Here is an 11,678-nt window from a genome sequence, read left to right as displayed (position 1 = left end):
GGAGATACTGGCTAATTCCGTAAAACAAGAAAATGAACTAAAATATGTACAGCTTGGGAAGGAAGAAATTAAACTGTCTTTGCTTGCAGATGGCATGATTGTCAGAGATCTGACAAAAAGAGACCTCCTGGAGCTAATAACTGATTATAACAAGGTTGCAGGACACAAGATTAATACACATAAATCAGTTGCCTTCCTATATACCTGCAGTGAAATAAGTAGAATTTGAAATTAAAAACACAATGCAGTTTACAAACATGAAATAACTAGGCATAAACATAACAAATATGTGCAAGTCCTGTATTAGGAAAATGGCAAACCTCTGAAGAACAAAATTAAAGAACTAAATAAATGGAGAAAGATTTCATGTTCATAGGTAAGAAGACTCAATATTGTTTTTCCCAAATTGATATATAAATCCAATGCAATCCCAATCAAAATTCCAGCAAGTTATTTGTGTTGTTGTTCAGTTGCTAAGTTGCATCCAACTCTTTGCCACCCCATGGACTGCAGCACTGCAGGCTTCCTTGTACTTCACTATCTCCCAGAGTTTGCTCAAACTCATGTCCGTTGAGTCAGTGATGCCATCCAACCATCTTATCCTCTGTCACCCCCTTTTCCTCCTGCCTTCAATCTTTCACAGCATCAGGGTCTTTTCCAATGAGTCGACTCTTTGCATCAGGTGACAAAAGTATTGGAGCTTCAGCTTCAGCATCAGTTATTTTGTGGATATTAACAAAATGATTCTGAAGTATATACGGAGAGACAAAAGATAAAATAGTCAACACAGTATTGAAAGAAAAGTACAAAGGTCAAGAATGACACTACCCAATTTAAGACTAACTATAAAGCTATATAATCAAGACAATGTTATTGGTCAAAGACTAGACAAGTAGATCAGTGGAACAAAATAGAAAGCCCAGAAACAGAGCCAGAAGTATATAGTCGATTTATCTGATGAATGAGCAAAGGCATTATCATAGAGCAAAAATAGAGTTTTCAACAAATGGTACTGGAACAACTGGACATCCACATGCACAAAACTAATATTGATTCTAGACACAGACCTTACACTCTTCACAAAATTTAACTGAAAATGGGTGACAGATCTAAATGGAAACGATAAAAACTTCTAGAAGATAGCACAGAGGAAACTTAGATGACCTTTCTTATGGTGATGACTGTTTAAATACAACACCAAAAGGGTGATACATTAAAGAAATAATGGATAAACCAAACTTACTAAAATTAAAAAAACATCTGCTCTGTGAAAAGTAATGTCATAAACATGAGAAGACCAGCCACAGACTAGGAAAAAATATTTGCAAAAGACACATCTGTTAAAAGACTATTACCCAAATTAAACCAAGAACTCTTAAAATTCAACAAGAAAACAAATAACATGATTTAAAAATAGGCCACATATCTGAACAGACACATTACACGAGAATGTATACAGATGAGAAATACGCTTATGAAAAACTGCTCCACACCATATGTCATCAGGGAAATGCAAATTAAAGCAACAATGAGATTTCACTATATACTTATTAGAATGGTCAAAATTGTGAACACTAACATCACCTAATAGGGGTGATGTGGAGGAGTAGGCACTCTCATAACTTGCTGGTGGGAATACAAAATGGTACAGTCACTTTGGAAAATAGTTTGGCAGTTTTTTCCATAATGAATCATGCCCTTACCATAAGATCCAGCAATCATGCTTGCTGGTAGTTATCCAAAGGAGTTGAAAATTTATGTCTACACATAAAAGCCTTCATATGGATGTTTACAGAAACTATTCATAATTGCCAAAACTTAGAAGCAACCAAGATGTCCTTCAGGAGGAAACGGACAATTTGCATACATACAGACAATGGAATACTATTCAGTGCTGAAAAGAAATGAGCTAACAAGCCATTAAAAGACATTAACGAAACTTACATGCATATTACTAAGTGAAAGAAGCCAATTTTAAAAGGCTACATATTGTAAGATTCTAACTATATGACGTTCTAGAAAAGGCAAAACTATGGAGACAACAAAAAGATCAGTGGTTGTCCAGGGGTGGGGGATGGGAAAAAATAGGCAAAGCACAGAGAATTTTTATGGCATTGAAAATACTCTCTGATACTATCACAGTGGGTACATGTCATTAACATTTGTCCAAACCCACAGACTGTACAATACCAAGAATGAACTGCAATGTAAACTGTGGACATTTGGTGGTGATGTATGTCAATGTAGGTTCATCAATTGTAACAAATATACCACCCTAAAGAGGGATGGTGGTAATGAGGGAGGCTATACATGTATGAGCACAGGAGATTTATGGGAAATCTCTGTACCTTCTCCTTCATTTTGCTGTGAACCTAAAATTGCTCTAAAAACGTAAAAGTATTTAAATATGAAAAAAATGTACATTGAATTAACAGCCAATTAGGATTAGGCAGCCATTAATGCAAATATAAGGGCTTCCCTGGTGGCACGAGAGGTAAAGAACCCACCAGCCAATGCAGGAGACTTAAGAGGCATGGGTTCGATCCCTGGATCAGGAAGATCCCTGCAGAAGGGCATGGCAACCCACTCCACTATTCTTGCCTGGAGAATCTCATGGACAGAGGAGCCTGGCAGGCTACAGTCCATAGCATCCCAAAGAGTCGGACATGTACGCACATAATGCAAATATAAAGATTACTCTCTTCAGTTCAGTTCAGTCGCTCAGTCACGCCCTACTCTTTGCCACCCCATGGACTGCAGTATTCCAGGCCTCCCTGTCCATCACGAACTCCCAGAGCTTATTCAAACTCATGTCCATTGAGTTGGAGATGCCATCCAACCACCTCATCCTCTGTCATCCCCTTCTCCTCCCGCCTTCAATTTTTCCCAGTATCAGGAGTCAACATCAAGGAGTCAGTTCTTTGCATCAGGTGGCCAAAATATTGGAGTTTCAGCTTCAACATCAGTCTTTCCAATGAATATTCAAGACTGATTTCCTTTAGGATAGACTGGTTGGATCTCCTTGCAGTCCAAGGGACTCTCAAGAGTCTTCTCCAACACCACAGTTCAAAAGCATCAATTCTTCAATGCTCAGCTTCTCTATAGTCCAATTCTCACATCCACACATGACTACTGGAAAAACCATAGCTTTGACTAGACAGACCTTTGTTGACAAAGTAATGTCTCTGCTTTTTAATATGCTGTCTAGGTTGGTCATAACTTTCCTTCCAAGGAGTAAGTGTCTTTTAATTTCATGGCTGCAGTCACCATCTGCAGTGATTTTGGAGCCCCGAAAATAAAGTCTCTCACTGTTTTCATTGTGTCCCCATCTATTTGCTATGAAGTGATGGGACCAGATGCCATGATCTTAGTTTTCTGAATGTTGAACTTTAAGCCAACTTTTTCACTCTCCTCCTTCACTTTCATCAAGAGGCTCTTCAGTTCTTCCCTTTCTGCCATAAGGGTGGTGTCATCTGCATATCTGAGTTTATTGATATTTCTCCTGGCAATCTTGATTCCAGCTTGTGCTTCATTCAGCCCAGCATTTCACTTGATGTATTCAGCATAAGTTAAATAAGCAGGGTGACAATATACAGCCTTGACGTACTCCTTTCCTGATTTGGAACCAGTCTGTTGTTCCATGTCCAGGTCTAACTGTTGCTTCTTGACTTGCATACAGATTTCTCAGGAGGTAGGTCAGGTGGTCTGGTAATCCTATCTCTTGAAGAATTTTCCACAGTTTGTTGTGATCCACACAGTCAAAGGCTTTGGCACAATCAATAAAGCAGAGGTAGATGTTTTTCTGGAACTCTCTTCCTTTTTCGATGATCCAACAGATGTTGGCAATTTGATCTCTGGTTCCTCTGCCTTTTCTAAATCCAGCTTGAAAACATGCATTCTTGGGCAAGTGCAAATGAAATAAACTGGGAAATATGCCTTTGTGAAAATGTAAAAAGTTAAATATATTCTGGAATTTACTGTAATGGTTCTATGTAGTAGAGAACAAAAATCCTCCAAGAAAAGAAGGAATTAGTTTAAGTAAAGGGGATAGAGATGAATTCTCTGGAAATGACCTTAATAATAAATTTTTATTGAATGAAATAAAAGAATAGGGATGATGTCTTATCCATCTTTATATTCTCAGTACTTAGGAAGTCATCACCTGGCCTCTGTTAGGTGCTTTCTAGTAAAACTCAACACTGCTGTTGCCATCTCTTCTACCTTATACTCAGGGAGAGCCTGCCTGAGAAGGAACCTAAGCAGAGAACAGCAGGCAAGAGTTGGAGGATAAGGCATAGCCCTGTAGTTGTTGTTTAGCTGCTTATTCGTGTCTGACTCTTTGCAACCCCATGGACTGTAGCCCACCAGGTTCCTCTGTCCATGGGGTTTCCCAAGCAAGAATATTGGAGTGAGTTGCCATTTCCTTCTCTAATAGCCTTCTAGAGTAAGCCCGGAACTCACTAATGCTTGAAAACGGTTAATCCTTCAACTTTCTTTTACATAAACCCAGGAATTCTCTTCTAGCCTGAACTAGTTTGAGTCAGGCTCCTGCACTTGCAACAAAGCTCACCACCACCAAACTGAAATGAAAGCAGCTGGTTTGTCCTGCTCGGGGGTTCCCTATGTTGGAGATACCCCTGCCCTGAATTGAAACAGAAGTAAATATGTCCTCTGCTTAGTCTTTGTGTGGCACCCAGTCCTGGAGCTCACAGCAGTGCCGGTGACTTTCTCCTTCGCACTTGTCTGCTGCATCCTGTTTCTTTCCCAGCTGCACTTGAGATCGGGGCCAATCCCTCCTTTTTATTTCACACATGGCATAATCGCGCTGTTTCCTACCTCCATCTTACATAACCTCCAAAAAACTGTTCTGTGCTTTCGGCACTGAGCCAGCCCATCCTCTATGACTCATTTCTGTGAGCCTAGTGGTTACAGTAAACCATATCACTGTGCAGCTTTTTAAAGGGGATATGAATGTCTGAGGCTATCATTTTGGAGTATGGTGAATGCAAGTAAACTGATGCAGTGTGAAGATCCAGATGGACTGGGGAGCTTTTCCTCAAACCAAAATCATCATTTTATTATACATGACCCTGGCACCCATATAATTCTAATTTTAATAATAAGCTTTAACATTTTCAGGCTTTTTAGATATGAAACTCAAAAACATGTACACTCTTTCTTGGAAATCATCTGCAATATAAAAACTCAGTCACAAAAAGAATAAAAGTCAGAGAAAAAGACAAACAAATTGTTAACAAATACATGAGAAGTGCTAGATCTCACTCATGATTAAAGCAATGCACAGTAAAATAACAACATTTTACCATGTTTCACTACCAGATTGACAAAAATTTAAAACAGATGCTCACAGACACATGCTGTTTGTAAGAGCTCAGGCTGGCATAGCCTTTTTGGATGGCATTTTCATGGTATCTATCTAAATATCAAGTACATCTACTCTTTGACCCAGCAATTCCATTTCTAGAAATTTGTCTTATAGATACATAAGCATGCAAGAATATATATTACAGAGTTACAGAGTTACTTGTAGCAGTGGTTTTAGTAGTGAAATTGTATTTTAATTGTATTTCAATAGATAAATACTATTAGTTAAATGCATTACAGTACATCCATACTATGAAATATCTGTATGACATGGACAGATTGTTAGGAAAAAGCTAAGTATGAGAGTGTGTGTGTGTACAGGCATCAGCTCATTTGTGGGAAACAACTGTACATGCTTAAACACCTGGAATGACACATATCAAACTGTAACTTCTGGGAAATGGGATTTGAGAACAAAGAATAGGATGATTTCTTTTTATTTCTTGACTTTTTCTATTTGTACAACAAACATATACTACTTTTATAATAAAATATATATATTTAAATTCAGTCATGATTTTCCATTACTGCACAATTCATAAAACAATAGAAAATACAATTAAACTGTGCTATAAAATTAAACAGTAATTAAACCATGCCTCTTTGCCACTGTCAGAGCAGGTGGTATTTTAGGATGATAATCAATTGAAGTATAAGAGGAAAGTAAATAAAAGTGCATGAAACTTAAATTTAAAGATTAGGCATCTTTTAATGTATATAGATAATATGTGTTCAGTTGCTAAGTCATATCTTACTCTTTTGCCACCCCATGGACTGTAGCCCACCAAACTCCTGTGTCCATGGGATTTCCCAGGCAGTAATACTGGAGTGGGTTGCCATTTCCTTCTCCAGGGCATCTTCCTGACCCAGGGATCAAACTGACGTCTCCCGCATTTGCAGGTGGATTCTCTCCCACCAAGCCACCAGGGAAACCCAAAGACTTAATAGTACTAATATAAATGAACTGCTGAATTCAATTTTATGAGAGCAACTTTACTGCATGGAATTATACTTTCAACAGCCACCAGTGAAGTCACTGATGTCATTTATCTTCAAGTTCACATGTCTTCCTATTGGCCTGCCATTGCTATCTCTGATAGGGCAGTAGAAATTATTTTGTAAGATCAGTTCAGTTCAATTCAGTTCAGTCGCTCAGTCGTGTCCAACTCTGCGACCCCGTGGACCTCAGCACATCAGTCCTCCCTTCCATCACCAGCTTCCGGAGATTCCCATGTCCATTGAGTCAGTGATGCCATCCAACCATCTCATCCTCTGTCGACCCCTTCTCCTCCCGCCGACAATCTTTCCCAGCATCAGGGTCTTTTCAAATGAGTCAGTTCTTCCCATCAGGTGGCCAAAAGATTGGAGTTTCAGCTTCAACATCAGTCCTTCCAATGAGCACTCAGGACTGATCTCCTTTAGGAAGGACTGGTTGGATCTCCTTGCAGTCCAAGGGAACCTCAAGAGTCTTCTCCGACACCACAGTTCAAAACAATCAATTCTTCAGTGCTCAGCCTTCTTTATAGTCCAACTCTCACATCCATACATGACTACTGGAAAAAACATAGCCTTGACTAGCTGGAATTTGTTGGCAAAGTAATGTCTCTGCTTTTTAATATGCTGTCTAGGTTGATCATAACTTTCCTTCCAAGGAGTAAGTGTCTTTTAATTTCATGGCTGCAGTCACCATCTGCAGTGATTTTGGAGCCCCCCAAAATAATGTCAGCCACTCTTTCCACTGTTTCCCCATATATTTTCCATGAAGTGATAGGACGGGATGCCATGATCTTAGTTTTCTGAATGTTGAGCTTTAAGCCAACTTTTTCACTCTCCTCTTACACTTTCGTCAAGAGGCTCTTTAGTTCTTCTTCCCTTTCTGCCATAAGGGTGGTGTCATCTGCATATCTGAGGTTATTGATATTTCTCCTGACAATCTTGATTCCAGCTTGTGTTTCCTCCAGCCCAGCATTTCTCATGATGTACTCTGCATATAAGTTAAATAAGCAGGGTGACAATATACAGCCTTGACGTACTCCTTTTCCTATTTGGAACCAGTCTGTTGTTCCATGTCCAGTTCTAACTGTTGCTTCCTGACTTGCATACAGGTTTCTCAGGAGGCAGGTCAGGTGGTCTGGTATTCCCATCTCTTTAAGAATTTCCCACAGTTTATTGTGATCCACACAGTCAAAGGCTTTGGCATAGTCAATAAAGCACAAATAGATATTTTTCTGGAACTCTCTTGCTTTTTCAATGATCCAGCAGATGTTGGCAATTTGATCTCTGGTTCCTCTGCCTTTTCTAAAACCAGCTTGAACACAAGATCAGCATTGCAGAATTCTCCTAACTTCCTATCCTTGCCCTAGAGAAAGCCAGGTTCTCTGGAATTATGGCCAAGGGCTCTTTTATGGTGTGTCTGTAGAGGAAGGCACTGTGTTATAGTTGGGGACAATTGTTCTTCCCCTGCTTTGTACAGAGATAGGAGAAGTGTTTGAGTTACTAGAATTTGCCTCTGACTAGAAGACTGAATTAAGTTTCCCCATGACACCCCATTATTGACTATGCCAAAGCCTTTGACTGTGTGGATCACAATAAACTGTGGAAAATTCTGAAAGAGATGGGAATACCAGACCACCTGACCTGCCTCTTGAGAAACCTCTATGCAGGTCAGGGAAGCAACAGTTAGAACTGGACATGGAACAACAAACTGGTTCCAAATAGGAAAAGGAGTACGTCAAGGCTGTATATTGTCACCCTGCTTATTTAACTTATATGCAGAGTACATCATGAAAAACGCTGGGCTGGAGGAAGCACAAGCTGGAATCAAGATTGCCGGGAGAAATATCAATAACCTCAGATATGCAGATGACACCACCCTTATGGCAGAAAGTGAAGATGAACTAAAGAGCCTCTTGATGAAAGTGAAAGAGGAAAGTCAAAAAGCTGGCTTAAAGCTCAACATTCAGAAAACTAAGATCATGGCATCCGGTCCCATCACTTCATGGAAAATATATGGGGAAACAGTGGAAAGAGTGGCTGACATTATTTTGGGGGGCTCCAAAATCACTGAAGATGGTGATTACAGCCATGAAATTAAAAGATGCTTACTCCTTAGAAGGAAAGTTATGACCAACCTAGACAGCATGTTAAAAAGCAGAGACATTACTTTGCCAACAAAGGTCCATCTAGTCAAGGCTATGGTGTTTCCAGTGGTCATGTATGGATGTGAGAGTTGGACTATAAAGAAAGCTGAGCACCAAAGAATTGATGCTTTTGAACTGTGGTGTTGGAGAAGACTGTTGAGAGTCCCTTGGGCTGCAAGCAGATCCAACCAGTCCATCCTAAAGGAGATCAGTCCTGGGTGTTCATTGGAAGTTTGATATTGAAGCTGAGACTCCAATCCTTTGGCCACATGCTGCGAAGGGCTGACTCATTGGAAAAGACCCTGATGCTGGGAAAGATTGAGGGCAGGAGGAGAAGGCGACGACAGAGGATGAGATGGTTGGATGGCATCACCGACTCAATGGACATGAGTCTGGGTGAACTCTGGGAGTTTGTGGTGGACAGGGAGGCCTGGTGTGCTGTGGTTCATGGGGTTGCAAAGAGCCGGACACAACTGAGCGACTGAACTGAACTGATGACACCCCTGGGAGGGAACTTGGTAAACAGCACAGGAAAGAAAAGGTAAGAAACACTAACGTACTGAGACAAGGTTGCTAGGCCAACCAGATCATGGCCTTGCTAAGTGGAGCTGGGTTTAACAATTATGTATTAAAGTGTTTCCATGTCTGTCTTCCTACCAACCTAAAAGCACCCGGTACAACTGGAACAATAATTGACACATAGTAAGAACTTATTACGTGTAGATTTGAATAAATAGATAAATCAGTGAATAAATACCCAAGACAGAAGAAAGACTCATGAGCGAGTGGCACACGCTCCCTAAAGGAGAGGGGAGAAAGATCAGGTGACATGAATGAGAGGATGGCAGAAAAGCTAGGAAGACTTAGAATGGGAGCCTTGCACTCTCTCAACAGAGTGGTATACTTGGGAAGTCTTATCATCCTTGCATAACCCAGGAGAAGGGCTTCCCAGATAGTGAGTGGTAAAGAATCTGCTTGCCAATGCATGAGACGCATGCAGGAGATCCCTGGGTCAGGAAGATCCCCTAGAGTAGGAAATGGCAACCCACTCCAATAGTCTTGCCTGGAAAATTCCATGGACAGAGGAGCCTGGTGGGCTACAGTCCATTGGGTTACAAAGAGTTGGACACGACTGAGCACACACACATCACCTGAGTTCAATGATAACCCAAAGAACTATGCAACTGAATTCAGCTTAAAGCTAAGATAGAATGCTCAGATTCTGCCCCACTAAGAAGTCTCAGTGTTGCCAGTGAAGGAGAGGTCCACCCTTGGTAAAACTCCCTTAGAGTTTGTGTAAAGTAACTCATGCAGTTTGTCTGCTCAGATTCTGTTATTCCATACCAGTTATGAGTTCTATACCATCTCCTTTCCCAGACACTGAGCCCCACCTCGCCTGCAGAGGAAAATCACAACTAGGATAACTTCAGGACATCCAGGCACTGTCTGCCACACCCAGGAGCGGTGCTACTGCTATGCTGTCATTACAAAGATGAACCCTCTTATCACCACCATGCCATCCCCACCATAATCACCATCACTAGCTAAGAGTGAAATCACCTCAATGTGTCTGGGGTGCTAGCTAATCGGGGTGGTATCTCTTCCTTTCTTCCTCTGGGTGGGGTAACCAGGAGAAAGGTGGGCAGAGAAAGGCCAAATATTCCCCACAGTTATATCTCTATAGCTATGTCTATATTATTAGAAATATACTAGGGAAACGTTGAGATTTGTCAGAAGACCTTCAGGAACCAGATAGGTTCTGGAGCTTCAAAAATTCAAAGTGGGACTCAGTACCATCAGGATTTTCTTTCTTGTTCACTCCATCTCTCATGTTTACTTACTTTTACTTGGCTTCGTTCTCTCCTGTAACAGATGGGCTTTTTCCCACTGGCAGAAAAACTTATCTGCCAGCAGTTTGGGGCTTATATCATCCCAGTTATCTTTCCCAGAAGAGGAGATATTTTTCAGCTTCATTTTGAATATCTCCAGGGAAAATTCCGAGTGGCTTGAATCACTTACCTATCCCTGGACCAACCATCATGGTCAGGAAGACATTATACTCTGAGTGGTCCTGCCTGTGTTGCACGTCCGCCGTTAGGCCAAGGAGTGGGGTCCTGTGATTGGCAGCTTCACAAAACCATATGGGATGCATAGTTGGGGGGTGATGACCTGTAGCTGAAGAAGGGGAAGACGTTATTGAAAGAAGGGAAAAGAGATGCTTTGGATGTCCACAAAGCGAAGTGAGTGAAAGTCGCTCAGTTGTGTCTGACTCTTTGCGACTATACAGTCCATGGAATTCTCCAGGCCAGAATACTGGAGTGGGTAGCCTTTCTCTTCTCCAGGGAATCTTCCTAACCCAGGGATCGAACCCAGGTCTCCTGCATCGCAGGCAGATTCTTGACCAACTGAGCCACAAGGGAAGCCAAGAATACTGGACTCGGTAGCCTATCCCTTCTCCGGGGGAACTTCCTGACCCAGGAATCGAACCAAGGTCTCCTGCATTGCAGGAAGATTCTTGACCAACTGAGCTATGATGTCCACAAAAGTAGCCAGTTATCTAGTTGGGAAACTAGCAAATTTGGTGACTATACAGATGACAGTTACATGTCTCAGTGAATCATTATAGGGTCTAATATTTGTTCTCATTGTTTCCAAAAGATTAATTGTTTTGCTATTCTCTCCTGTTCAGTTATTCAAATGTATAAACATTATTGTCATATTTAAAAAAAAAGAAGAATCTGTTGATATCTTAATTAGAACTGATGACACTTGGACATTTTTACATTAGACTTCCCATCCAATTGTATAGCATAGTTTTCCACTTGTTCAATCTTCTAAAAAAAATTTGTAGGTCTTTTATGTAATGTAGGTGTGAGATTATTAGCGAAACAGCTGACACCAGAACAGTCTTTGGTTAAGAAACTACCTTAATAAAGTGAAGGTCGGGCTGCCACATACTGCTGCTTTGCCATGCACTGCACAACTCCGGGGAACCCCCTTTACATGGACGACAAAGTAAGTGAGGCCCCTGGAGTGATGCAACAAAGCTGTTCTGGGATGAATGTGAGATTGGACAGGAGTCAAAGCATTGAGAAGAGTGGTTAAGCTTCCCTGCATGAGAACATGAGAAAATTTTGATTCAGCTCTTGTGAG

The 11,678-nt window shown here is 40.9% G+C and overlaps 1 long non-coding RNA gene across 1 annotated transcript; it reads right to left on the bottom strand.

The window, feature by feature from the left end:
- Window positions 1-288: 288 nt before the first annotated feature.
- LOC145503735 (uncharacterized) lies at window positions 289-11,636 on the bottom strand. The gene is made up of 3 exons (XR_014051714.1): window positions 11,452-11,636; window positions 10,545-10,700; window positions 289-746 (listed from the first exon to the last, which is right to left on the bottom strand). It is a non-coding gene; the product is annotated as an uncharacterized LOC145503735 (long non-coding RNA).
- Window positions 11,637-11,678: the final 42 nt, after the last annotated feature.

This window comes from Giraffa tippelskirchi, chromosome 4, assembly GCF_054371585.1.
Source record: "Giraffa tippelskirchi isolate mGirTip1 chromosome 4, T2T-mGirTip1v1.2.pri, whole genome shotgun sequence".
In the NCBI taxonomy this organism is placed as follows: Eukaryota; Metazoa; Chordata; class Mammalia; order Artiodactyla; family Giraffidae; genus Giraffa; species Giraffa tippelskirchi.
This window is presented reverse-complemented; position numbering and strand designations above follow the sequence as displayed.